Source organism: Monodelphis domestica, chromosome 2 (genome assembly GCF_027887165.1).
Source record: "Monodelphis domestica isolate mMonDom1 chromosome 2, mMonDom1.pri, whole genome shotgun sequence".
NCBI lineage: Eukaryota > Metazoa > Chordata > Mammalia > Didelphimorphia > Didelphidae > Monodelphis > Monodelphis domestica.
Genome location: NC_077228.1, coordinates 237358978 through 237385072, shown reverse-complemented (window position 1 = coordinate 237385072; position 26095 = coordinate 237358978). Strand labels below are relative to the sequence as shown.

Sequence of the window (26095 nt, the reverse complement as noted above, 5' to 3'; positions counted from 1 at the left end):
ACCAATTGGAAATTAAACAATATGATACTCCAAAACCGTTTAAAGAAGAAATCATAGAAACAATTAATAATTTCATCGAGGAAAATGACAATGGCGAAACATCCTTTCAAACCTTTTGGGATGCAGCCAAAGCGGTAATCAGAGGTAAATTCATATCCCTGAATGCTTATATTAACAAACAAGGGAGAGCAGAGATCAATCAATTGGAAATGCAAATGAAAAAACTGGAAAGCGATCAAATTAAAAACCCCCAGCCGAAAACCAAATTAGAAATCCTAAAAATTAAGGGAGAAATTAATAAAATCGAAAGTGATAGAACTATTGATTTAATAAATGAGACAAGAAGCTGGTACTTTGAAAAAACAAACAAAATAGACAAGGTACTGGTCAATCTAATTAAAAAAAGGAAGGAAGAAAAGCAAATTCACAGCATTAAAGATGAAAAGGGGGACAGCACCTCCGATGAAGAGGAAATTAAGGCAATCATTAGAAATTACTTTGCCCAATTATATGGCAATAAATACACCAATTTAGGAGAAATGGATGAATATATACAAAAATACAAACTGCCTAGACTAACAGAAGAGGAAATAGAATTCCTAAATAATCCCATATCAGAAATTGAAATCCAACAAGCCATCAAAGAACTTCCTAAGAAAAAATCCCCAGGGCCTGATGGATTCACCTGTGAATTCTATCAAACATTCAGAGAACAGTTAATCCCAATACTATACAAACTATTTGACATAATAAACAAAGAGGGAGTTCTACCAAACTCCTTTTACGACACAAACATGGTACTGATTCCAAAACCAGGCAGGTCAAAAACAGAGAAAGAAAACTATAGGCCAATCTCCCTAATGAATATAGATGCAAAAATCTTAAATAGGATACTAGCAAAAAGACTCCAGCAAGTGATCAGAAGGATCATTCACCATGATCAAGTAGGATTCATACCAGGGATGCAGGGCTGGTTCAACATTAGGAAAACCATCCACATAATTGACCACATCAACAAGCAAACTAGCAAGAACCACATGATTATTTCAATAGATGCAGAAAAAGCCTTTGATAAAATACAACACCCATTCCTATTAAAAACACTAGAAAGCATAGGAATAGAAGGGTCATTCCTAAAAATAATAAACAGTATATATCTAAAACCAACAGCTAATATCATCTGCAATGGGGATAAACTAGATGCATTCCCAATAAGATCAGGAGTGAAACAAGGATGCCCATTATCACCTCTACTATTTGACATTGTACTAGAAACACTAGCAGTAGCAATTAGAGAAGATAAAGGAATTGAAGGCATCAAAATAGGCAAGGAGGAGACCAAGTTATCACTCTTTGCGGATGACATGATGGTCTACTTAAAGAATCCTAGAGATTCAACCAAAAAGCTAATTGAAATAATCAACAACTTTAGCAAAGTTGCAGGATACAAAATAAACCCACATAAATCATCAGCTTTTCTATATATCTCCAACACAGCTCAGCAGCAAGAACTAGAAAGAGAAATCCCATTCAAAATCACCTTAGACAAAATAAAATACCTAGGAATCTACCTCCCAAGACAAACACAGGAACTATATGAACACAACTACAAAACACTCGCCACACAACTAAAACTAGACTTGAACAAATGGAAAAACATTAACTGCTCATGGATAGGACGAGCCAATATAATAAAAATGACCATCCTACCCAAACTTATTTATCTATTTAGTGCCATACCCATTGAACTACCAAAATACTTCTTCACTGATTTAGAAAAAACCATAACAAAGTTCATTTGGAAGAACAAAAGATCAAGGATATCCAGGGAAATAATGAAAAAAAACACATATGATGGGGGCCTTGCAGTCCTTGACCTAAAACTATATTACAAAGCAGCAGTCATCAAAACAATTTGGTACTGGCTAAGAAACAGAAAGGAAGATCAGTGGAATAGACTGGGGGAAAGCGACCTCAGCAAGACAGTATACGATAAACCCAAAGATCCCAGCTTTTGGGACAAAAATCCACTATTCGATAAAAACTGCTGGGAAAATTGGAAGACAGTGTGGGAGAGACTAGGAATAGATCAACACCTCACACCCTACACCAAGATAAATTCAAAATGGGTGAGTGACTTAAACATAAAGAAGGAAACCATAAACAAATTGGGTAAACACAGAATAGTATACATGTCAGACCTTTGGGAGGGGAAAGGCTTTAAAACCAAGCAAGATATAGAAAGAATCACAAAATGTAAAATAAATAATTTTGACTACATCAAACTAAAAAGCTTTTGTACAAACAAAACCAATATAACTAAAATCAGAAGGAAAACAACAAATTGGGAAAAAATCTTCATAGAAACCTCTGACAAAGGTTTAATTACTCATATTTATAATGAGCTAAATCAACTGTACAAAAAATCAAGCCATTCTCCAATTGATAAATGGGCAAGGGAAATGGATAGGCAGTTCTCAGATAAAGAAATCAAAACTATTAACAAGCACATGAAGAAGTGTTCTACATCTCTTATAATCAGAGAGATGCAAATCAAAACAACTCTGAGGTATCACCTCACACCTAGCAGATTGGCTAACATAACAACAAAGGAAAGTAATGAATGCTGGAGGGGATGTGGCAAAGTAAGGACATTAATTCATTGCTGGTGGAGTTGTGAACTGATCCAACCATTCTGGAGGGCAATTTGGAACTATGCCCAAAGGGCGACAAAAGAATATCTACCCTTTGACCCAGCCATAGCACTGCTGGGTCTGTACCCCAAAGAGATAATGGACACAAAGACTTGTACAAAAATATTCATAGCTGCGCTCTTTGTGGTGGCCCAAAACTGGAAAACGAGGGGATGCCCATCAATTGGGGAATGGCTGAACAAACTGTGGTATATGTTGGTGATGGAATACTATTGTGCTCAAAGGAATAATAAAGTGGAGAAGTTCCATGGAGACTGGAACAACCTCCAGGAAGTGATGCAGAGCGAGAGGAGCAGAACCAGGAGAACATTGTACACAGAGACGAATACACTGTGGTATAATCGAACGTAATGGACTTCTCCATTAGTGGCGGTGTAATGTCCCTGAACAACTTGCAGGGATCCAGGAGAAAAAAACACCATTCATAAGGAAAGGATAAACTATGGGAGTGGAAACACCGAGAAAAAGCAACTGCCTGAATACAGAGGTTGAGGGGACATGACAGAGGATAGACTCTAAATGAACACTCTAATGCAAATACTATCAACAAAGCAATGGGTTCAAATCAAGAAAACATCTAATGCCCAGTGGACTTACGCGTCGGCTATGGGGGGGTGGGGGGGGGGAGGAAAAGAAAATGATCTATGTCTTTAACGAATAATGCTTGGAAATGATCAAATAAAATATATTTAAATTAAAAAAAAAAGAATAAAATCCATTCCCTAATTGATAGATCATCAAAAGATATGAATAGGCAGTTCTAAGAGGAAGAAATCCAAGATAGGCACATGAAATTTTTTTCAAAATCCTCTAAATAACTAGTAATTAGAGAAATGCAAATTAAAACTGTTTCAATCTCATACTCATTAGATTTGTGGTTGTCAAAAAAGGAAAATGACAAATGCAGGAGAAGCTATGGAAAAAGAGGTAGTGAACTATGAAGTATCCAGCTATTCAGAAAAACAATTTGGAACTATTCTCCCCAATTTTTTTTATTTGACTACACGTATCCTTTGACCCAGTGATACTATTTCTAGGTTTATTGCCCCACAGAGATTAAAAAAACAGGAAAAGGACTCATACAAAAATATAGCAGCTATTTTTATAGTAGCAAAGAATTTAAAACTGAGGGAGTGTCTATCAGTTGGGAAATAATTTAACTATATATGAATATGCTGAATTATTATAGTGCTATGGGAAATGAGAAACTTGAGAAATCTTTTTTTAACTGATACGAAGCAAAATTAATACAACCAAGAGAACAGTTTATATAATTACAATAATATTGAAAATACAAACAACTTGTAAAGAATGAGAAATTCTGATCAGGTACCCACCTCAGAGTGAAAAATTGAGACATTTTTCTTATGATATTACCAAAGTGGGAATTTGTTTTGCTTGAAATTATCAATGTCTGTAACAGGGATTTTTTTTTCTCAGTGAGGATTGGGATATGGGGGAAAGAGGAGGTGGATTTTCATTGATTTAAAAAATTAATTAAAAAATTAAGTGACCAGAGAAAAGTTGGACCTTTGAAATATACTACACTTCCAAGCATTCTTAATGAAAACATTAGAGCTGAAAAGAAAATTTGAAATACATGTAATAGAGATTTGTGGTTCCACATAAAATTCCCTTTTTCTGTTCCACAAAAAATTTAAATCATTAAACTCCCTGAAAACCATGACCAAATAAAAAAATGGATACCATATTTCAAGAAATCGTAAAAGAAAGCTGCCTACCTCTAACAGAGTCAGAAAGCAAAAAGAAGGTTGAAAGAATTAATTATCTTCTTTTAGGAGCCCCCAAATGAAAACATATAAAAATATCGTAGTCAAAATCAGGTCAAAGAAAAAAACAATACTGAAAGCAATTGGAAAGAGTTAAAACTTACAATTATTAATATGGAAGTACATTTTACATGATAATACATGTATAGCCCAGATCAAATTGCTTACCATTTCTGAGTGAGGAGAGGGAAAGGAGGGGAGGGAGAAGGTTTGGATCTTTTGAAAATTATTATTACATGTATTTGAAAAAATAAAATACCTTTGAATTTAAAAAAGACTTTAAAAACCACATGACTACTGTTTACTGAAACTACTATAATGTAGAGAAAAGTTTTGAATAATTTATTCCAAAGAGTCAAGGCTTAAAACCAAAAATAACTTACTGCTTTAAAATAAATTTAATTTTAGAGGGAGAAAAATAAAATTTGAAAGACTTTGAAATCTTTCAAACATTCTTGATGAAAGGAACAAAGTTGAATAGATACTTTGAAATGCAAATATAGTAATCATGGGAAACATAGAAAGGTAAAATACATTTTAGCAATTTGAAAAGAATAGATGATGTTTAATTGCTAACATTCTAATGAGGGAGATAATATAAGTGAATCATCAGAATAAAGAGACACATGGGCTGGGTAGGATTTGCTCTGTTTTGCTGGTGTTAAGAGAGGAAAGAGAAGTAATGGAAAAAGGAATACATTACAAAAGAAATGAGGAAAACTAAAAAGAAATATGTTATCAAATAATTACAGCGCATCAAAATGAAAGTATATAAACATGGAAATATTGGGGCAGCAGGTATTTTATGAAGTTCACTACTATCAGGACCAGATAAAGCAAGATTGAACACATATACTTACATCATTTTTTTCCTCTTCTTACTCACCCCCTCACCTATGATTTTACTGGTCTAGGGAATTCTTCTACCATTACAGATTGGCACCTCATCTGAAATTTCACAGCATAACAAATATACCAAAACTTTTAGAATGTAGGAAAAAGGCCTTATGGGGAAATTTAAATAACAAAAGAGAGAAAAAATAGATTAATGAATTAGGCAATCCAACCAAACAAAAATAGAAATTCTGAAAATCAAAGAAGAGATAAAAAAATTGAAAAAGGGGGCAGCTGGGTAGCTCAGTGGATTGAGAGCCAGGCCTAGAGACGGGAGGTCCTAGGTTCAAATCTGGCCTCAGACACTTCCCAGCTGTGTGACCCTGGGCAAGTCACTTGACCCCCATTGCCTAGCCCTTACCACTCTTCTGCCTTGGAGCCAATAGACGGAAGGTAAGGGTTTAAAAAAAAAATTGAAAAAACAATTGAAGGGATGAATAAAACAAAAAAACTTATAGGAGAAACTCGTGGCTAATTTTTTTTAAAAAGGAGTAAGAAATTGCTAATACAAAAAAAATCACAACAAATTAAGAAAAAACAAAGGAATTATTAAAAATATTTTGGTCACAAATTATGCCAACAAAACCAATATCAAGTAAAAAGAGGATATCTATAAAAATCTGAAAAGCTCAGATTAACAGGAAAAAAGTATATGTTTATTCTACCTGTAACATACCAGGCATGTTAACATTTTGGAAGTATGATTGATGTATTGATATTGTATCCTATATATTCATTTACCAGACACATGGTCAGATCACTTAATGTTCATTGTATGGAAAGGGACAGTCCAAAGGACTAGCGCAAAGGACTAGCAAATTCCTGGGCTGGGCACTGACAGCCACAGTGCCCTGGCTCAGACTACATTCATTTACAAAGGGCGGTTTGGATTAATCTCCTCCTCTTTGAATCCGTCATTGTCAATTCTACCAATGTAAAAACCTATATCATGTCACATATTCATTAATCACCCCCCACTTGACATTCCTAAGGTCCCCAATAAAAACTGGGGAACATGTGCGAGCCTTCTCTTCTCTTACACCTCTTGCTCTCACAGCCCATACTCTCCCTCTTGCCTCTTACAATCTTGATCTTGCTATGGCCTATATTGCTCCTCATGTCTGATTGATTCGTGTAATGCAGTTTCACCACATATCTCCCATTAATCTCTTGACCACCTGGTCTATGGGGGATATCCCGGAGTTATCAACTCCCCACCTGTTCTCTTCTTTCTCCTACTTATAATTTCTCCACTCCTTATCTTCTTCCAGAGAGGTATCAATAGAGGAGCTCGTGACTCCCCACGTGTTTTAACTTGTGGTCTCTGAGTCTTTATTCCTGTGTCTCTTCCTCTGACTGTCTTGTCTATCTTACATCCATATTCCTCTAGCCTCCAATCTCCTTCTCAGGTCACCACCCACAGGTTCATTATATAGGAGCTGCTGGCGGATCCTTTACTATCAAATATTCAAAAAGCAATTATTATATTACATAAATGTTGAGGCAGCATAATATAGCAGATAAAAAAATTAATCTTTATGTCAGGAGGATCTGTGTTCATTTTCCACATCTGATACATATTGGCTACGTGACATTGGACAATTCACTTAATATTTCAGTGTTCTAGGCCAATGCTATTAAACTCAAATAGAAACAGATTACTTTAAGCTGTATTTAGAAAACCACAAATTAACATTATTGATGTTTTATTATATTTTTATTTATTTTGTTAAACATTTCTCAGTTATGTTTTAATTTTAATGATATTTATTCAAATATAAAATTAAAATGAGCAAAGAGACTATAGCCACAAGATTTCACATTATGATTAGACTGTATTTATGCCAAGAATGCAAGGTTGGTTCAATGTGAGGAAAACAATAAAAAAAAATTAGACTAATAACAAATTATATTATATTATGATTATATTAGATACAGAAATATTCTTTTGAAAAAATATACTACCTTGTTATTTTAAAGATACTAATAAGCATAGGAATAAGTAAAACTTTTCTTAGTATGCTAAATAGACTATCTAAAACTAAGAGCTAGTATTATCTGTAATGAAGAGATATAAATAGCCTTTCTAATAAGAACAGAGATAAAGTAAAGATATCCTTTGTCACCATAATTATTTGCTATAGTTGATACATTAATACTAGCAGTAGCAATAAGATAAAAAAGAATAAACAATGAAAAATAATAGGCAGAGGAAATAAGATGGCTTTTTTTTGTACATAATATGATGGTTTACTTAAAGAATCCAAGATTCAACTGAAAAATAACTGAAATAATAACTTCAGCTAAGTAGCTGTATATTGAAACAACTCACACAAATCATCATTCTTTCTATATATATATTTTTAAAAAAACAGAAGGGAAAAGGGAGAATTCATTCCTAATAATTAAATATTTGGGATTTCACCTACCAAGACACGCACAGAGAAATTATATGAATATGTTGACAAAACACTCTTTATAGAAATAAATACATAAATAATTGGAAAGATATTAATTTCTCAGTTTTGGTCTGGACCAGTATAATATGAATGATACTACTACTTAAATTAATTTACAGATCTAAGACACTACAGAAAAAAGAACTGTCCCTTTGTAGGGTGGTGCTGATTTGTTATAGATTCATATTCTATGAGCTAGACTTAACCTTGGTAATCAAGGGTACTTACCATCTGAGAAAGTATGCCACTTTCATTGATGGTCTGCCCTCGGAAATTTTTGGTGGAAAATTGGTGTGCCCCAAGAGACTTGTTGGTCATTTCTTTTTCTATGTGACTCCAATAAATGGCTCTTGCAAGTCTTACAGTTAGAATGATCCAAGTCTCAAAGAACCCTTATTCTTCACCCTAAAAGAGACTCATTCTAGAAGCCTCTGAACTCCAGATACAATGATTTGTGTAGTTCAAGACTTCCAAGTGGGGCAAAGGATATAGGAGATGGCTTAATATTGAGTAAGTCAAAATAACCCTTATTTCTCTAAATGTTTGATTGATTTACTAGCACTCCACAAACTTATCAGAAATCTTACCTCTTGTTTCAGAAGCAATACCCCAAAATCTTTTTTAATTAATTAATTTATTTAAAAATATTTTCCATGTTTACATGATTTATGTTCTCTTACTCCCCTCTTCCCCTCCCCCTCCAGGAGCTGATAAGCAATTCCATTGGGTTATACATGTATTATCACTCAATACCTATTTCCATATTATTCATTTTTGTAATAATCTTTTAAAACCCAAAACCCATATCATATACCCACATAAACAAGTGATAAATCATGTTTTTCTTCTGCATTTCTACTCCTACAGTTCTTTCTCTTGATGTGGATAGCATTATATGAAGTTCTAATTGGCAAAAATAATACTATGGCTCAAATTTCACCAGGTGTTTTTTTTTTTTGTTTGTTTGTTTTTGTCCATGGTATTGTAGCAGAGGCCATTTCGGCTTTACAAAAGTAAATTTTGTCAATCAGTCAATAACATCTATTAAGTAACTATGTACAAAAAGAGTCTAAAGACAGTTTCTGCCTTCTAGTACCTTATAACTAATAGGGGAAACAATAAGCAAATAAATATGTACAAATAGGCTATATGTAGGATCAATAAAAGATAAATAAAAGAGGGAAAGCACTAGAATTAAGATGGGATTTTAGTTGGCACTTAATGGAAATCAGAGAGACCAGTAGGTAGAGATAAGAACAAAGAGTATTTCAGGCATTGGAGATAAGAGAAAATGCCTGGATCTGAGAGATAGAGTGTCTTGTTCATGGAACAAGAAGGAGCCAATGTTAACAAATGAAAAAATATGCCAGGGAGTAAGATATAAGAAGACTAGAAAGGTAAGAGGGGACTAAGTTATGAAGAGCTCTGAATATAAAAAATTCTATATTTGATTCTGGAGGCAATATAGAGCCACTATAGTGTTAATTTTTTGAAGGTAGTTAATTTTTTGAAAAATATTTTATTTTACCAATTATATGTAATAACAATTTTTCACATAAGTTTTCTGAAGTTATAAGATACTAATGTCTCCCTTCCTCCCTCCCCTCCCCCTTCCTGGAGATGTAAGCAATTTGATCTGTTTTACACATATTATCATGCAAATGTAAGGGAGAAAAGGGATTATTCTTCATATTCTTCGAAGTGTTGGACTGGATTATTTACGAATGTGGTCTCCAGGAATTTAATTTATTCCAAAGAGATTTACTTACAATTTATTTACAAAATGTAGAAAGAGTGAAGTAAGAAAATCAGAGAGAGGATAGGGTAATATATCTAGCTTAAAGCACTAGGTAATTTATTCCCGGCCCTAGGCAGGGAGAGTTAGTCCTTATGCCTTGGCAAAGTGAGGACCTGGGGAAGTCTCTTCAGAAAAATCCAGCAGTTAAGAGTTAGATTTTTCACTCACCATGTGTCAGTTCAAAGGAAGGGATTTTAGAACAGCCTCACCAGGAAACAGGGTCTCAGGTTCAGTCAACACATTCTTCACCAGCCCCCACTTCAAAGAATGAAGAACTGCCAGTGAACTGCATTCAAGAAGTTGTAACTCCCTTTTAAAGACACTTTCTCTTGAGTCACTTCCTGTGCCTTCCCCTAATTCTACATCTACCCATGACAGTTGAAGTCCTGCTTTAGGACTGCTGAGGAGGCAGTCAGTTGATTCTGATTCGTCACCCACTATTGCATATGTGGGTCACAGACCTTCCACTTAATAATTAAGTGGGGTGTTTACACTTTTGATGATTAGATCTAAAAAAATGGACAGATCTCCATACTCAACTTTTAAGTAGCGTGTTTATACTTTTGGTGATTAAATCTAAAAATAGGCAGGGGTTATAATTTTAATCTTCACAATCAGGGGAGAGTTAATTTTAATCTTCACACAAAACTTACTTCTATATTGGTCATTGTCATAAGAGAATCCTCATATAAAATCCAAACACCCAAATAAAAACATAAATTTTTAAAAACATATGCTTTGATCTGCATTACTCAAGTAATTCCTTATTTGGAGGTGAATAGCATTCTTTGTCATAAGTCCTTCAGAATTGTCCTGGATCATTGTGTTGCTTAGAGTAGCTAAGTCTTTCCTAATTCATCATCCCACAGTATTACTCTTACTGTCTACAATGTTAATAATCTCCCCAAATTTATTGTCCATACAGCCATTTCTACAACATTTCATTGGCTTCCTGAAGATTCAGTTACAGTGTCTGTAGCGTCTCTGGGAGAGCTTAGCAAAAGAGATGTTCCTGCCCAAAAAAGTAGTAAAAATGTCCATTTTGGCCTAGATTCCATTGCTAGTTTTATGTTTCAAGGAGGTCAAAGATAGAAAGAAAGGTTCCATATGTGGTTAATGTTAACTGGGGCTCCAGTCAGAGGCCATAAATGATGTGGTCTCATCCAAAAAACTGATTGAACTGACTTCATTTCAAGGAAACAAGCTTTATTGTAAGAGAATATAGTAACAGAGTGGATAGTATAGTATGTAGGTAATTAAAGTAAGGAAAGGAGGTATCAAAAGTGAAGGGAAAGAGTGAGAGAGAGTAGTGGGTAAGAGATGGGCAAGGGTTTTCAGAAATGCTTTTTTAATTTAAATCAGTTACTAAGGAAGCTGTTAGGCTTCCCTGATGTCAGGCCTGCACACAGTTGCTGGTGTCAGACATGACTCTATGTTCAGCTATTGGGGTGTGTGGGATTTAAAGCTGGGATGGAGGTCCCCTAGATAATTTTACTTCACACACAACAAAGGACCTAGGTTATGTCTAAAGATTGATATGAGGAGTTTTCTCATAGTTGTGACTCTAAGCAACTCATACATAAGTCTTATATGAAAGGTAGCCCCTTTCTAATCACCTAGTGTAAAGGAGAGGATTTACAAGCCAAGCCAAGCATGCAACACAAAGTAAAGGACCTCAGCTGTCAATCAAAAAAGAACATTCCAAATAGCATGTTCCCAAGAAAGATAGTTGGAGAGTCAATCCAGGCTGAAGGGGAAGAAGCTCTGAACAGGACCCCTGTTAGCTTCTGTCCTAGGCTGAGGGACCAGTGTGGCTTTGGAGCTAAGGAAGAAATTTGTGAATTAACTTTTGGCTGGTGGCTGAGTGTGATGAAGAAGATATTGGTGTCTCTGAGACTTGAGTTTGAAGGAAGAAGAAAGAAGATTAAACAGTTGTCCTCCCATCTTCCTGACAGACTTTTGTGTCACAGCTGTGACAGGATTGACATTTCTCAAAATCCTCCTGACTTCATTATAGACTAGGGATAACCCCATCCCTCTCACCTCATCTTCCATCCTTGACCTGTCTTCCCCAATAAGCCCCCTTACTTGAGAAACAGAGAAAGAGTATTTTCTCTAAACCTCATAGTCCACTCTGGGAAGGAAGGGGGGAAGGGCAAAGCTGAAAGGCTTTTGAAGAGGGAGGTGAAGGGAGATATTGAGGGAGGAGGAGGGTAGGAAAAATATTAATCAATTAGTCATCTAGGGAATTGATAGACCCCCTCAAGTATTCCCCTAGAATCACTCTCTATTACAACTAGGCACCTTGAGGTTTTCCCTAGTATCTCTCTAGTCAAGCCACAGTATCTATTTATTACAATTTAACCCCCAGCATCTACTTTATTACAACTAGGCAACCCCAGAGTATCTAGTTATTATAATTGACACACCAGTATTCTATTTTATTACAATAGTTATGATTTCTGTGTTCTTTTAATTGTATACAGCTATTTGACAATTTGTGGGACATTTCAGCCTACATCACATACATACCAGAATATTCATTTGGCAGTGTTTTGTGTATAAAAGCAATTGTAAACAAAAAGTAGGTGCTCATTTCAGACAGTCAATAAACATGTATTAAGCTCCATCTGTTATGCCAGGCATTTTGCTAAGAGTTATGAATACAAACAAGAGGAGCTCACAATCTAATGGAGCAAATAATATGTAAAATGAATATGTACAAACAAGCTATGTACAGAATAGTAAATAATTAGCAGAGAAAAGGCACTAGAATTAAGAGAGATTGAAAAAGGCTTCTTATAGAAGGTAGAATTTTATCTGGGAAGGAAGCCAGGAGACGGAGATGAGAAGGATGCATCCTAGTCATGGAGGTCAGCCAGAGAAAATACCTAGAGCCAAGAGATGGAGTATCTTGTTCAGGGAATAGCACGGAGATCATTATCACAGACCAAAGAATATTGTATTGGAATGTATGTATAAGAAGACTGGAAATGTTTGGGGTGAGCAAAGTTATAAAAGATCTTGAACACTAGAGGATTTTGTATTTGATACTAGAAGTGATAGGGAAACACTTGAATTAATAGACAAATCTGTGTTTTGTGAAAAAAAAATCATTTTGTCTGCAGAGTGGAGGATATGGAATGGGGAACAGAAAAACATGAGCAGATAAAATGACTACAATAAAGTAATTTAATAATATCTAACATTTTTATAGCACTTTAAAGTTTGCCCAGGTCCCACTGTAGGTATATGCTTCAAGGAGGTCAAAAATAGAAGGAAAGGTTCCATATACAACAAAATATTCATAGAGAATAGCACTTATGTGGGTGCAAGGAACTATAAATAAAAAGTAAATGCCAATTTCAGACACTGAAGTCAAATGATTTACATGTGCTATTTCATTTGATTCTTATAGTAACACTGAGAGATAGGTGTTATTATTATTCCCATTTTACAGATGAGGAAACTAAGGATGGCATGTTAAATGACTTGCCCAGGGTCATATAGCTAATGCCTGAGGCAGAATTTGAACTTGAGTCTTCCTCATTCCAAATCTAGCACTTTTTCCACTGTACCACCTAGCTTCTTCTTTCTATGCCTAAATATGAAGAATTCAAAGAAGTCTAAGAAGACTTATACAAATTGATACAGAATGAAGTAAGCATAATCACAAAAATAATATACACAGAGATTACAAGTGGATCTGGAAAGAATAGAAAATCCCCAACTGAACTTTGTGTAATTATAATGACTGAGCTTGACCCCCAAGGAAAGAATGAGAATACATTTTCCTTACCCTCCTTTGCTTTTTTTTAGAGGTGGGGAACTTTCGATGTGGAATATTTCCGAAATTTGTCAGACTTTGTTGATTATTTTTGTTGAACTCTTCCTTCCTTCCTTCCTTCCTTCCTTCCTTCCTTCCTTCCTTCCTTCCTTCCTTCCTTCCTTCCTTCCTTCCTTCCTTCCTTCCTTCCTTCCTTCCTTTCTTTCTTTCTTTCTTTCTTTCTTTCTTTCTTTCTTTCTTTCTTTCTTTCTTTCTTTCTTTCTTTCTTTCTTTCTTTCTTTCTTTCTTTCTTTCTTTCTTTCTTTCTTTCTTTCTTTCTTTCTCTCTCTCTCTCTTTCTTATTTTTTTATTATGAGGCATTTTTTTTATAGAACAGGGGTTCTATAAAATTCATTCAGAAATGAAGGTGATACCAAAAGAACTATCAATATAAAATTCAACATTAAAAAAATTTAAGGGGGCAGCTGGGTAGCTCAGTGGATTGAGAGCCAGGCCTAGAGATGGGAGCTCCTAGGTTCAAATCCAGCCTCAGACACTTCCCAGCTGTATAACCCTGGGCAAGTCACTTGACCCCCATTGCCTAGCCCTTACCACTTTTCTGCCTTGGAACCAATACACAGTATTGATTCCAAGACAGAAGGTAAGGGTTTACAAAAATAATTTAAAACATAACATTAATCCATTGCTACAAAATGTCTGAGCTACCAGGGGAGAAAAATGGGGGCATTTCCAGGCTTATTAACCTAATCCAGGAAATTTCCTGATTCTAGGAAGACTATAGATAGGTCTTGGATACTCTTAACTATGAGGTATAAAGATGTTAATAGCAATTTCATAAAGATGATGAAACCTTGACCCTTCTCAACCACTTCTTGTAAGATTATGGTGGAGTTTCCCTTGTGAAGGCCATCTGAGGACAAAGCTAAGGGAATAATGAGTTTGTTGGGCCCATGCCCTCATTCATTCCCAAACTTCCTTAAGTTACTTACTGAAGATAAATTTATCTCTGAATTTTCCTGAATTGATAAGTTATAAGGAATGTGTTTGCCAGTCCTTAGTCATGAATCCTACAAAATATGAGGTTTTTGACCTTGTTCTTATCATTACTTAGAAACACAATTGGAAAAGCAACCTCAGAAAACTTGACCACTTAATCTCTTAACAATGTCCCTTAAAAATAAACTGGTATCCATCACTATAGTCAGAATTTCTTAAAATGAAGTTTTACTCTGTCACAAATGGATTGGTTTTAAATACCATGTGTAAAACCCTGAAAAGTTATTGACAGTATTGAAAAATTGAAAAGTCCTATAAGGATTTGACAGTACTGGCTCCTTCTACACCTACACTAGCACTGTCAGTGGCATGGCATGGGAGTGTCTGCCATGGGATGTCATTGGTCATCTGCCATCAATTTCCTCTCATTCCACCCTCATCCATATTTGGCTCCCTGCCTGACCCCCAGCTGTAGGGCAAGATTACCTGTGCCAGATGTATATCAAGGCTACTCTTTAATTTAAAAAAAAAAAAATCCCACCCCCAGATGTTTGTACTTGGCATTCCAAGAAGAAATATGTGGAGAGATCCAGGAAGGAAATACCAAAGCAAGGGAAAGCATCTTTCCCTTGGGGATTCAATACCGGTATCCCATATTGCCATGTCTCCTGCCCAGATAAGACATCATAACTTGATGTCTTTGGCCATGGGCTTCCTTGGTCTGGGGTCCGGATGCCACTGCAGTCTAGTTCTTACAGGCACAAACAGGCTAACAACATCTGGATTGACTTTCAGATACTCTGATGTTGCAAGTCTGATTCTCCAGTCTGGGCTGGCTCCCAAGGGGTGGCGGGGAACAGCAGAGGTTGATTTCCCCCTGCCAACTCGGGCACACACAGAGTTAATACTTAACTGCTGCAGTTTGTATAAATGTACTGGGAGCCATTCGAGGCTCCACTGCGCTTCACATCTGGCTGGGCTTTTCTCTTTACGTGTTTGTCCTGGTTTCTTCCTCCCTTCCTAGACTTTCGAGAAACCACATTTCCGCTTCTGGCCAAAGAAATCGTGGAGCCGTGGAGATAAAGGTGCTGGGAGGGGACTGGCTGTTTCTTGTACTCCCCCCCTCCCCTTCCACTCCCTTTTTGCTTTTTTCTTCCCTCGGGACATTTTCCCCCTTGCTATCTCTCCTTCAAACAAGTCTGTGCTTCCCCTCAGACCTGCTGGGGAGGAGGTTCAAACCCCCAGGAGATGCTCTAAAAGATCAAGCCTCTGCTGAGGCAACAAGACCGTTGCTGGTGGAAAGGCAGACAAGATAGAAAACAAAATCCTGAACCCGGGAAGTTAACACCAAGGTAGGCTGAATGGGGCCGGAGCTAGATTGAGGGCGGAGGAGCCAAAAGCAGGCTAAAGAGAGGGTGAGGATAGAGAGAGGAGAGCCAGGCACTGGGCTTGGCTTCTTGCTTCCTTGGCCCCATTACATTAATTTTTCAGAGTCTCCACAGTAAAACTGACAGGAAAACTTTGCAGCAGGCACACTCTCAGGGATGGAGGTTGAGTGGTTCAGTGCTGCTGACAGTCATACAAAAGGGGAAAGGGTCAGTTTGATGTCTTTGTTTATCCCTTGCTGTCATTCACTCCATACACATCCACAAGTGCTGCAACTTAGGGCCTTACTCCCTGGATATGGAAAAGGCATGAGAGCTTGGAAACTTCTTTTAGTAAAGATTTTTGCTAGTAAACAATCTCAGGATCGGACATCCCTCCTTTTGTTCTTAAGGCATCATCTTTAGGTTATTGTTGTTTTTCTTGTACTTTCCTGAGGGAGTTAAAAGAGAAGGAAGATGGGACCCACTGCCTGAATTTGCTTGGTAAGGAGGAGCTACCCACCATGGGCATTTTTTTTTTATGACTAGGGTGTCAAGATTTATCCCAATTATCCCCTCTCATATTACGGGAAGCATTGACTTTTGACTTCTGCATTTAAGTAATTGCAGTGTTCCTGGAGGGAGTCCAGCTTGGACAGGAAAAAACAATGTCACTTCACCAGGCTCATTTGAGGGGCTTTAGGGCTGGGATGTATGAGTCTTTGTATGGTACATTCATGTTACCGGAAACACAATCTATTGGACAGTCTCTTTGATAGCTACACAACACAGCCATTGCATAGAAGGTGATCTAGGGGCAAACAACCTATAGAGATGAGTTTATATGTATGTAAGACATACCTGACTCTGGCTCTAGACACTATAAATGCTTATCTGTGCATACTTGTGATTTTCTCTCTTTAGACAGAAACACCAGTTTGCTTGGGAGGGGTGGAGGGAGGTAATCCTTGCCACTTGTGAACTTCTTTTTTCAAAGGCAGCTCCTATCCCGGTTCCCAGTTTCTTTGTAAATCATCCTAATCCCTTACCATGTGTCTTCCTCTGCCAGTGACCCTGTGTGACTCTGGTTTATAATTTCTCCGCTTGGTATGAGGAAGCATGCTTATTCTCTGATCTTTTTCTCTTTCTGACTCTTTGTCACTGTCTGTCTTGCTGTCTCTTTCCTTCTCTTTCCTCTTTTTCCAGGTCTTGGGAACTGAGGATTTTTGTATAGATGGGAGTGTCCTGCTTGAGCAACCTAAACTAAAATGTAAAGTTCCCTGAGAAAATAACTTTTCCCAAAGGCTAGATGTATTACAGGTCCCAGTGGGAAGTGTGTGACGTCCTTGGGAATTGCTTTGATCCTGTTTTTTAACAGAGTAAAGAAACATAAGCTCTCCTGCCAAGGCACAGATGGCATCTTTGCAAATTAATGTGCTTATTCATATGTGTGCATTTCTGACTATATTTGTACAATTACAGTTACTGATAATGGGCTGGTGACATATTCTGGCCTTGACACTATCAACAACTGGATCTGGAGACAAAATTAGGAAATCCTTCAGCAGATCTGCTCAGTGTCCCAGGGAGAAGGGTATCAAAGAATATCATCTTTTTCCTCTTCCATATAGCCATGGAAATATAGAGCTTTAGAACAGTGAGAGAATTTAGCTTAATCTCTTCATTTTTAAAGATGAAGACATTGAAGGTTGAAAGAGATTAAATGATTTTCCAAGATGACTCAGTTAGTGGCAGAGCTGAACCTTTTGTCTTTGGCTCTTGAGGGCTTAACTGCAATGCCTTGCACATGGAAAGCACTAAATAGAAGCTTGTTGGACTTAATTGAATTTTTTCCTAGTTCCTAGCAAGTTATATCTCTGTCTTGTGGAGAATTCCTGTTTACATAGAAGTAAATATACTTTCTCTTACCTATGAATCTTATCTCTTCTCCTCTCCGACTTTAATAGCACTCTTACCCACCTAGAAAAAAAGATTAGAGGATATGCATCTTTGAAAAGTGACCTCTGTAAATTAAAAGGAGAGAGCTTTGAGTGAGAGCTACTGGATACTTGGGAATATGAATTTTAGATTGAAGTTCCTTTTTCCTACAAGTGTAAAAGTTCTCTGGGCTGGTGATGACGATTAAGACAGCTAATAATAATATAGCTGCTGAGAGCCATTGATGCCCACTGGGAGTGACATAAGCCAGTATTCTTAAGGTAAGAGAGCATCTGGCCCTTTGCATTCCTAGGTTGCAGCTTCCCCATCCAGTCTAATAAGTATGGAACATTTTTTTTTCCTGAACATGCTTGGTTTTTGTTCTTGGTTCCCTCCTCTCTCCCTCAGCTGTAATTAGTATGACTCATAAACCAAATATTCTGGCATTGAACTTTGTCCATCAAAACAAAGATGAAAAGGATTTTGTAGGCACAGTCATTCTGCCAAATGTCTACCCTGGACACTCGATCCTGTTTCTCTTGTCCTCTATTGCCAGTGCCTGGTAGATCTTTTCCTTGGGTTGATGGTACCCATGACTCCCAAGGACCAGCGAGGCCTATACCAAAAGGGATGAGTGTAACAATGGGAAGAACTGAAAGGGTCAAAGAAATGCTTCCCTTCAGCTATTTAATTTTGTAATTTCCATAAAAGAGAAACCACTTTGACAAACTTCCCACCTCTCCACCTGTCTGACCCTAAAAATGATCCCTTTTGGTATATTTAGCCTTGCCTGTCTGAAGAATTCCATAGAAATTTAAAAAGAAAAGGTCTGGCACCAAAGGCTCATCCTTTTAGTAATGAAGTATGGGAATAACCATTCCATAGTCTTGGCTCTGGGTTTCTTCCTGCTTGGACCTGTAGAATTCCACTTATGCTGGGTCTGAAATGAGAGCTAATCACTCCAGGATAATGAGATGTTTCTCTAGTGCAGGAAATCATTTACATTATTTGGATGTTAACTTTTGAAAGACCTTTCCAAAGCCCAGGGACTTTGTTCTGTTCCCTTTGTCTGTGATCAAGGCAACTAAGTTGTTTTGGGGGATACAATGCTGGACTGGGAGTAGGAGTTCAATTCTGACCAATATTTCATAGCTGGGTTATCCTGGTCAAGTCACTTAATCTCTATTTGTCTTGGTTTCATCATCTGTAATAGAGAGATGATAACAATAACACCTACTTCCCAGGGTTGTAATGAGGATGAAATGAGCCATTTGTGCTTAGCAGAGCACTTGACACAGATTAGGTGCTTTATAAATGTTTGTTCCCTCCTTCTTGCCTACTTCTTCAGGTTTCTCAGTGCAGGACTGCAAAAACTTGCTGTTTGTCGTATTCAATCTTCCTTAGTCTTTACCTCTCAATTCTTTTTCTGTCCATGTTGGTAGGCCAGTGAAGGTTTGAACATAGAAGTGAAAAGTGAACATTTGAGTTTTCCCTTTTCTCTGATTCCCACTGCTTGAACACATTTCTTTGATCTTGCTTTATCCTCCTTCTCTGGGTTGAGAGTTTTGTGTGTGTGTGTGTGTGTGTGTGTGTGTGTGTGTGTGAGAGAGAGAGAGAGAGAGAGAGAGAGAGAGAGAGAGAGAGACAGAGAGAGAGAGAGACAGAGAGAGAGAATATATCTCAAACTCCCCTTAAAACAGTAACTAAATTATGCTTATTAACCAGGCAAGATAAGTACTCCTCTCATGTATTCTATAATATGGTTAAATCTCTGTATTCTTGTTCATGCTTGCTTTTCCTAACTGGGCTTGGCATTCCTGTCTGCACAATATGGCTTTAAATAGTGGAGTTGAGTTGCGTACAGTTTTGTCCATAGCAGCAGAAAAGCTTTAGGGTCAGGTGCAATGCCCCTGCAATACCTTTGAGACATCTTGGAGCAATCCTTACCCAGCAACTAATCTGGATGGTGAGCTAGAAGCAGAACAATGAACTCGGTTTCCAGATAATGCTTTTTTCTTCTGCAGGCCTAGTGTTGAAGGCTCTGAACTCCACTATAGCACGATAGCTGCAGAACAGGATGTGCTTAAAGCTTGTGCCCATCTCCCTGGCTTTTACAAGAATTTTTCTTGAAATGAAATGGAACAGAACAAGAGATAGGCAGGGAGACAGCTGGAAAAAAAAAAGGAAGGAGGGGGAGACAGGGAGGAGGGAAAAGGCCCTGTAAATTCAAGTTCTTGGTGCTGTAGGGTAATTAAAATATTATTGTTGGCCATGGGCAAAGTTCTAACCTTTGCATACTTCCAATAATCCCTTTTTGCTTTGGTTGCTAGCCCCTATGGGGGATATTTGGCTCTAGTCACAGGAGAAACAACCTTGGGAAAACAGATTATATTTCTCAATAATTCAGATTAATGAAAGCCACCCAGAACTGAAGTTCTTGGGCAAGAGACATGTAGACTGTTGGTCATAAGATGCTCAGATTTTGGATTCTGAGTCTGTTCTCCAGATTTAGTGCCTTACAACATTTCGTACATTTCTTCTTTGTCTACATTCAATAATGATGATGATGATAGCAATTGCTGATTATTTCAAAGCCTTTAATTCAGTTCCATACTCATGGCTTATCTATCTAATGAAATACTATACATAAAATAGATACAAATGTAGCATAGTGAAAATGCTAGAATATTTTATATTTTTAGTCCACATGGAAAATTATTCCCTATATAAAACTATAATAATCATGTTAAAAGCAAGTCTGTAGAAAACAGGGCATTTTTTCAGGGAGACAATGTAAGTTTCTTATACTTTGCCTAAATTAATGTTTGCTTTTCTCAAAATATATAAATATGACTTCAAGTTAATGAGGAAGTCAAATAAAAACACTTTATTAATTATTTAATGATTATGAATGGCATCAGGGTATATGCCTCCACCCCACCCCCCCCCAAAAAAACCACATTAAATAGCATTCTTGGATGGTATCACTGATATCTCTGAATGATATCAAAATGTTATTTAAACTCAGCTTAATGTATGCTAAGGAAAGGCTTCCAGCTTGAATCTGGAGGTCACTACAAATACCTTGGTCTCCTTTGGGCAAAAATATATTGAGCACAAAAATATTGAGAAGGCTAAGGTTGAATGTAGAGCAACTTATTGGCAATCTCTTAGGTCCATAACTTCAGTATCATCCTCAATGCCTGATTCTCCTTCACTCATATCCAGTTACCAAATCTTGCCATTTCTACCTGTGTAATATATCACACATTTTACCCCTTCTCTCTCCTCATTTACCTGCCATTTTAGTTCAAGATTTCATCACCTTATATCCTACATTATTATATCAGTATCTTCAATAGTTTCCATATCAACTTGCTCACAACTCTAGCCTTGCTTTCACATAGTGGTCAAAGTGATTTTTCTGAAGTGCAATTCCCCTATTCAAATAATCTCAAATACCCCCCATTTGTTTTAGCCATTCACAACTTGACTTCAATTTATCTTTTTAGTCTTGTTGCACATTACTACTTATCCCATATTCTTCAGCCCAGGCTTCCTCTATTTCTCATACAAGACATTCTTTTTCTTGTCTTCATGTCTTTGAACTGTCTGTTTTATGGTTGGAATGTATTTACTCATTACCTCTGCCTCATAGAATCCTTTTTCTCTTCTCTCCTTCTTTGATAGAAGTCTTTCCATATTCAGTCTTTGTTGATGTTCTCAATTGCTTAATGCCTTCACTCCTTAACTTCCTTGAATTTATTCTCTTTGTACTTATTCTATATATACTCCTATATATGTTTGTCTTCTAACCCATTATAGTTTAAGCTCCTTGAGAGCAGAGATTATTTCATCCTTTGCATTTGTGTCCCCAGAGCCTACATCACATTGCCTGCCTATTTAATCAATTTGACTAGTGTCATATTGAATCAAAATTAAATGGGGAGAATCTATTTAAAACAATTAATATTTTGACAATATCAACCTTATTGTTTACTTTTGGAAACATAAAATGGATTCTAACATATTTGGAAAGTATATTAACAAAAACCTGTACAATATTAACTACCATAAGGCAACCAAAAAAAAGGAAGAGAACTGATAGATGTTCTTATACCACATTAAAAAAGAGTCAAAACTCAACAAAAATACTTCTGGAACAAAATGACATTTCATGGAGCAATAGTAAGAGCTGATAACAGGTACATAATATTAGACTTGTCAAATGGTGCTGAAAGTGGCTTAACTCCACATAGAGCCTATGAAACAGTTAAATTCCAAGAAAAGAATCAAAAATCAAAAAGCCTTCCATGATTGACATCCACATGAACTTAGTCAACAGTTTATTGACAGAGAAACTTCAAATAATGGTGGAATAATGTGAATTTGTCTGTAGAATCAGAGGGATTTAGGGTGACAGTTCATGAGCATGCTATTTGCCACAAAAAATTATAGAAAGGTTACATTTAAGGAGCCTATAGTTATTGATCAATGTAGATTATATAGTAAAATGCTAGAAATTGTGCAATATGTCGTTACAGAATGTAAAAATTAGACATCCATCAAATACCTAAAAATAATTTCCTTGTGGCTAGTTATACAATAGAAGCTTGCTATCTTTCATGGACTAATAAGAACAAATTCCCATACTACAGACCCAGAGGTCTCTAATCCTATGTATTCTTTCTGTATGTCTTCTCCCAGTGGTTGAATAATGACATGTAGGAGAGTACAATTTATGGGAAATCTTTTTTCCCTTTCATTTATTATGGTATGTTGGTCCATCAAATTTCTTCTGCCTTGAATTAATGTATCCATTCCAGTTCACTGTGTAAAAGTTAATTTATTGGTGGAGGGTTGTGAGCTATGCTTTTAAGTAGATGCTGACTTACAAAGTTCCTCAAATCTACTTATTCTAGAGGATCTGGGTCTATCCCAAGGGAGGTGGTCTGTGGACTTCACTTTATTTGATGCATTTTTCTGTTCTGAATTCATTGATCATTGGAAGAAGAAAAAAAAAAGAGACAACTTTGTTGTCCACAATTACCCACCATAACAGTGATCCATAAAAACTTAACAGGGGCCTTAACAGGTGGCTCAATGGATTGAGAGCCTGGCCTAGAGACAGGGGGTCCTAGGTTCAAATCTGGCCTCTGACACTTCCTAGCTGTGTGACCCTGGGCAAGTCACTTAAACCCTATTGCTTAGCCCTTACCACTCTTCTGCCCTGGAACCAATACTTAGTATTGATTCCAAGATAGAAGGTAAGGGTTGGGAAACCCCGCCCCCCAACCCAAACAATAACAACAATGTTTAAAAAGGCTGTCACTATATCAAATATCTATAATTTCCAAACTTCCTAGAACAAAAAGCTTTCAAAATATAGAGAACTATTAGGGGAGAGAAAAATCATGGGAATTGGGATGAGGTGTATGTCATTCCTGTTCTTTATGTTTTTGAAGTCTGGAGTTTGGAGGATGCTTTCATTTTATAGATGAGGAAACTAAGAGAATTAAAATGACCTTACCATTATCATATACAATTAAGGCAGAGCTTTTTTTTTTTTAAGTAATTTATTATTAGCATTTATAGGCTATCATTACAATAATCTTTCAACCCTAGTAGGACTTCTTTTTTTTTCCCTTTTAACCATAGCTCTTAAAAGAGCTGACCCTTACCACAATCCTGCCTTAGAACCAATACACAGTGTTGATTGTAAGACATGTCAACATGGAAATCTAGAAATCCCCAGTTTATTTAGTTTGAGGGTAGAAACCCCAGGTTTTGACCTTGTCACAGGAGAGGTTTCCCCCTGAGGGAAGGTCCCACTTCACCAGACAATAGACATCCACTTCAGCTTAGGTGCAGTAGGTAGCGTGTCAGTCTCACAAGTTGAAGGTCCCTAGTTCGATCCTTGGAAGGAGGGTGTGACATACTGGGAAAGGCTTCTGGAGACAAAACAGTTACTTGACTTCAGGATGGGATTTACCTCCCCACCTGAAGTGGATGTCTATTGTCTGGTGAAGTGGGACCTTCCCTCAGGGGGAAACCTCTCCTGTGACAAGGTCAAAACCTGGGGTTTCTAACCTCAAACTAAATAAACTGGGGATTTCTAGATTTCCATGTTGACAGACAGAAGATAAGGATTTTAGAAAATAAACAAATAAATGAGGTATAAAATAAACCTGACTGATATTTATTCAATGTATTTGTATTATATTATAAAAGTATCCATTTTCTATAAGATTTCAGCAAACTGGATTTTGTACCCAGCTTTTCCTGACTCAGCCTAGTACTCTGCTCCCCAAACTAGACTGTGTCTTTCCTATGAAAAGGTTTAAAATGGATTCTGACAAAAAAAATATACAGTTGAACTATGCCAAAATATGGTCCCAGATATGCTTGGGGATATTAGGTAGATTGCTAGATCTTCATTTTGGTGTTATTCACTTAGGATATGATCTCTGCAAGACTGAGGACTATGTCTCTTTTAATAATAATAATAATAATAATAATACCAACTTTGGAGGCAGCTAGGTAGCACAATGGATAGAATGCCAGCATTGGAGTTAGGAGGACCAGGGTTCAAATCTGACCTCAGCCACTTCCTAGCTGTGTGACCCTGGGCAAGTCACTTGACCCCCATTGCCTAGCCCTTACCACTCTTCTGCCTTGGAGCCAATACACAGTATTGACTCCAAGATGGAAGGTAAGGGTTTAAAAAAAAAAAGAATTAATACTAAGACAGAAGGTAAGGGTTTAAAAAAAATACCAACTTTTAATAATATTAATATTACAAAGCACTTGCTACACAGCAACCCTATGATGCAGAAAGCCCAGATTTTATTAAATCTTACAGATGAGGAAACTGATATTCTGGGCCAGGGATGGGATTGGAAGGAAATAGAATACTTATCAACCAACTGACACTTAACCAAAAAGAAGTTTACTAAGAACAGTGTGCAGGGGATACTCAGCAAGCATACATCACTGGTTTAGTAGATAGAACCTGTCTTGTATCTCTACAGAGATGAGTCTTGTCAGAGGCTATATTGGATCAGAAAGGCATGCCAGCTAACATGCCAGTAGGCTATCTACCCAGTTGGAGGGACACTGACTCTTTATAGGCTGGCCTTTTTACATGCTAGGCAATTCCAAAGTCATGTCATTGGCTCCAGCCTTAGTTCTCTGGACCAGTCATGGCTCAGGGGAAATTTCTTTGACTTTTAGGTGAAAACTAGACCTGCCTAAACTTCAAGAGATAATATTGCTTTCATACTGACTTGACTACGCTCATACTGTTGATAAGCGCCAGAAGGGTGAGATGTCAAAACAATTGATGAAAGTAGCCATAGTCATCTGGGGACTTACTGTACTCTCTAAAGCGAACTGGCCCTATAAAAATTGTGGAGTTTATTTTCTGGCACCTTCCTGCTTCTCTTCTTGGCTTTTTACCCTTTTGTCATCTTTTTCACTGTACTACATGTCTACTATTTGCAAGATATTAGAGACTGGAGATATAAAGAAAAAAAATGAAAAACAGTTTTTGCCTTCAGTTAAGCTTCTCTTGGCAGCATATCATGTTCTCCTTTAAAATATGTATTTTTAATTTTTAAATCAAGTCCTTCAATACATTTTTTAAACACATGATCTTAAGGCCCTTTGCCATCCTGGTTGCTTTATCTCTGGGTGCTCTCCAGCAACCTCAGTAGCTCTCAATGATTACCCCAGATACTTAATCTGGGGACCTGGCCTGGTTTGTACACTCCTCCAACTAGGGAGGAGGGAAATTGATCCTAGAAACCACATAGTCTTTTGGGGGTGGGTGGGTATATAAGAATATCTAAGGAATGTTGTTTGAGTTCCAGGGTGATTTGTATGTATGTTCACTCCTGTGTCATCTTCAGATAACGATTTGATCTGAGAACAAACTAGTACACAATGCCAATTCCCAAGCTCATTACATGGATCTATACTTTGCTTATTGTTTGTGCAGAAACAAGAAGAGCAGAGGAATGTTATGACCCAGGGGTTGAAGTGTTCTATTTATTCCATAGGGTTTGCATGGAAAAAGAAGAGAAAAGTCTAATAAAGAACAAAGGGATATTATTGTCCCAAACTGAATAAGTCAGGTAAAATGAAAATAAGAGGAAGGAAGGAAGGAAGGAAGGAAGGAAGGAAGGAAGGAAGGAAGGAAGGAAGGAAGGAAGGAAGGAAGGAAGGAAGGAAGGAAGGAAGGAAATAAGCATTTATAAACACCTACTGTATGCTAAGCATTGTGCTAAATTTATAATTTTTCAATATAAATATTATCTCATCTGATCCTCACAACCCTGAGAAGTAGGTGCTATA

General features: G+C 37.0%; 2 protein-coding genes across 5 annotated transcripts in view; one reads left to right on the top strand and one right to left on the bottom strand.

Moving 5' to 3' along the window:
* Positions 1 to 26095, bottom strand: part of CANT1 (calcium activated nucleotidase 1) — a 129163-nt gene that overhangs the window by 52080 nt on the left and 50988 nt on the right. The window lies entirely within an intron of this gene.
* C1QTNF1 (C1q and TNF related 1) overlaps positions 15360 to 26095 on the top strand; it is a 43701-nt gene continuing 32965 nt past the window's right edge. Inside the window, exons 1-2 of one of the 4 annotated variants that reach the window (XM_016430738.2) lie at positions 15360 to 15523; positions 15654 to 15790. The gene's annotated coding sequence lies outside the window, so the exon portion shown is untranslated. Of the gene's footprint in view, positions 15791 to 26095 lie in introns of all 4 variants that reach the window. The other 3 variants (XM_007482924.3, XM_007482926.3, XM_007482925.3) reach the window with 3 other exon arrangements.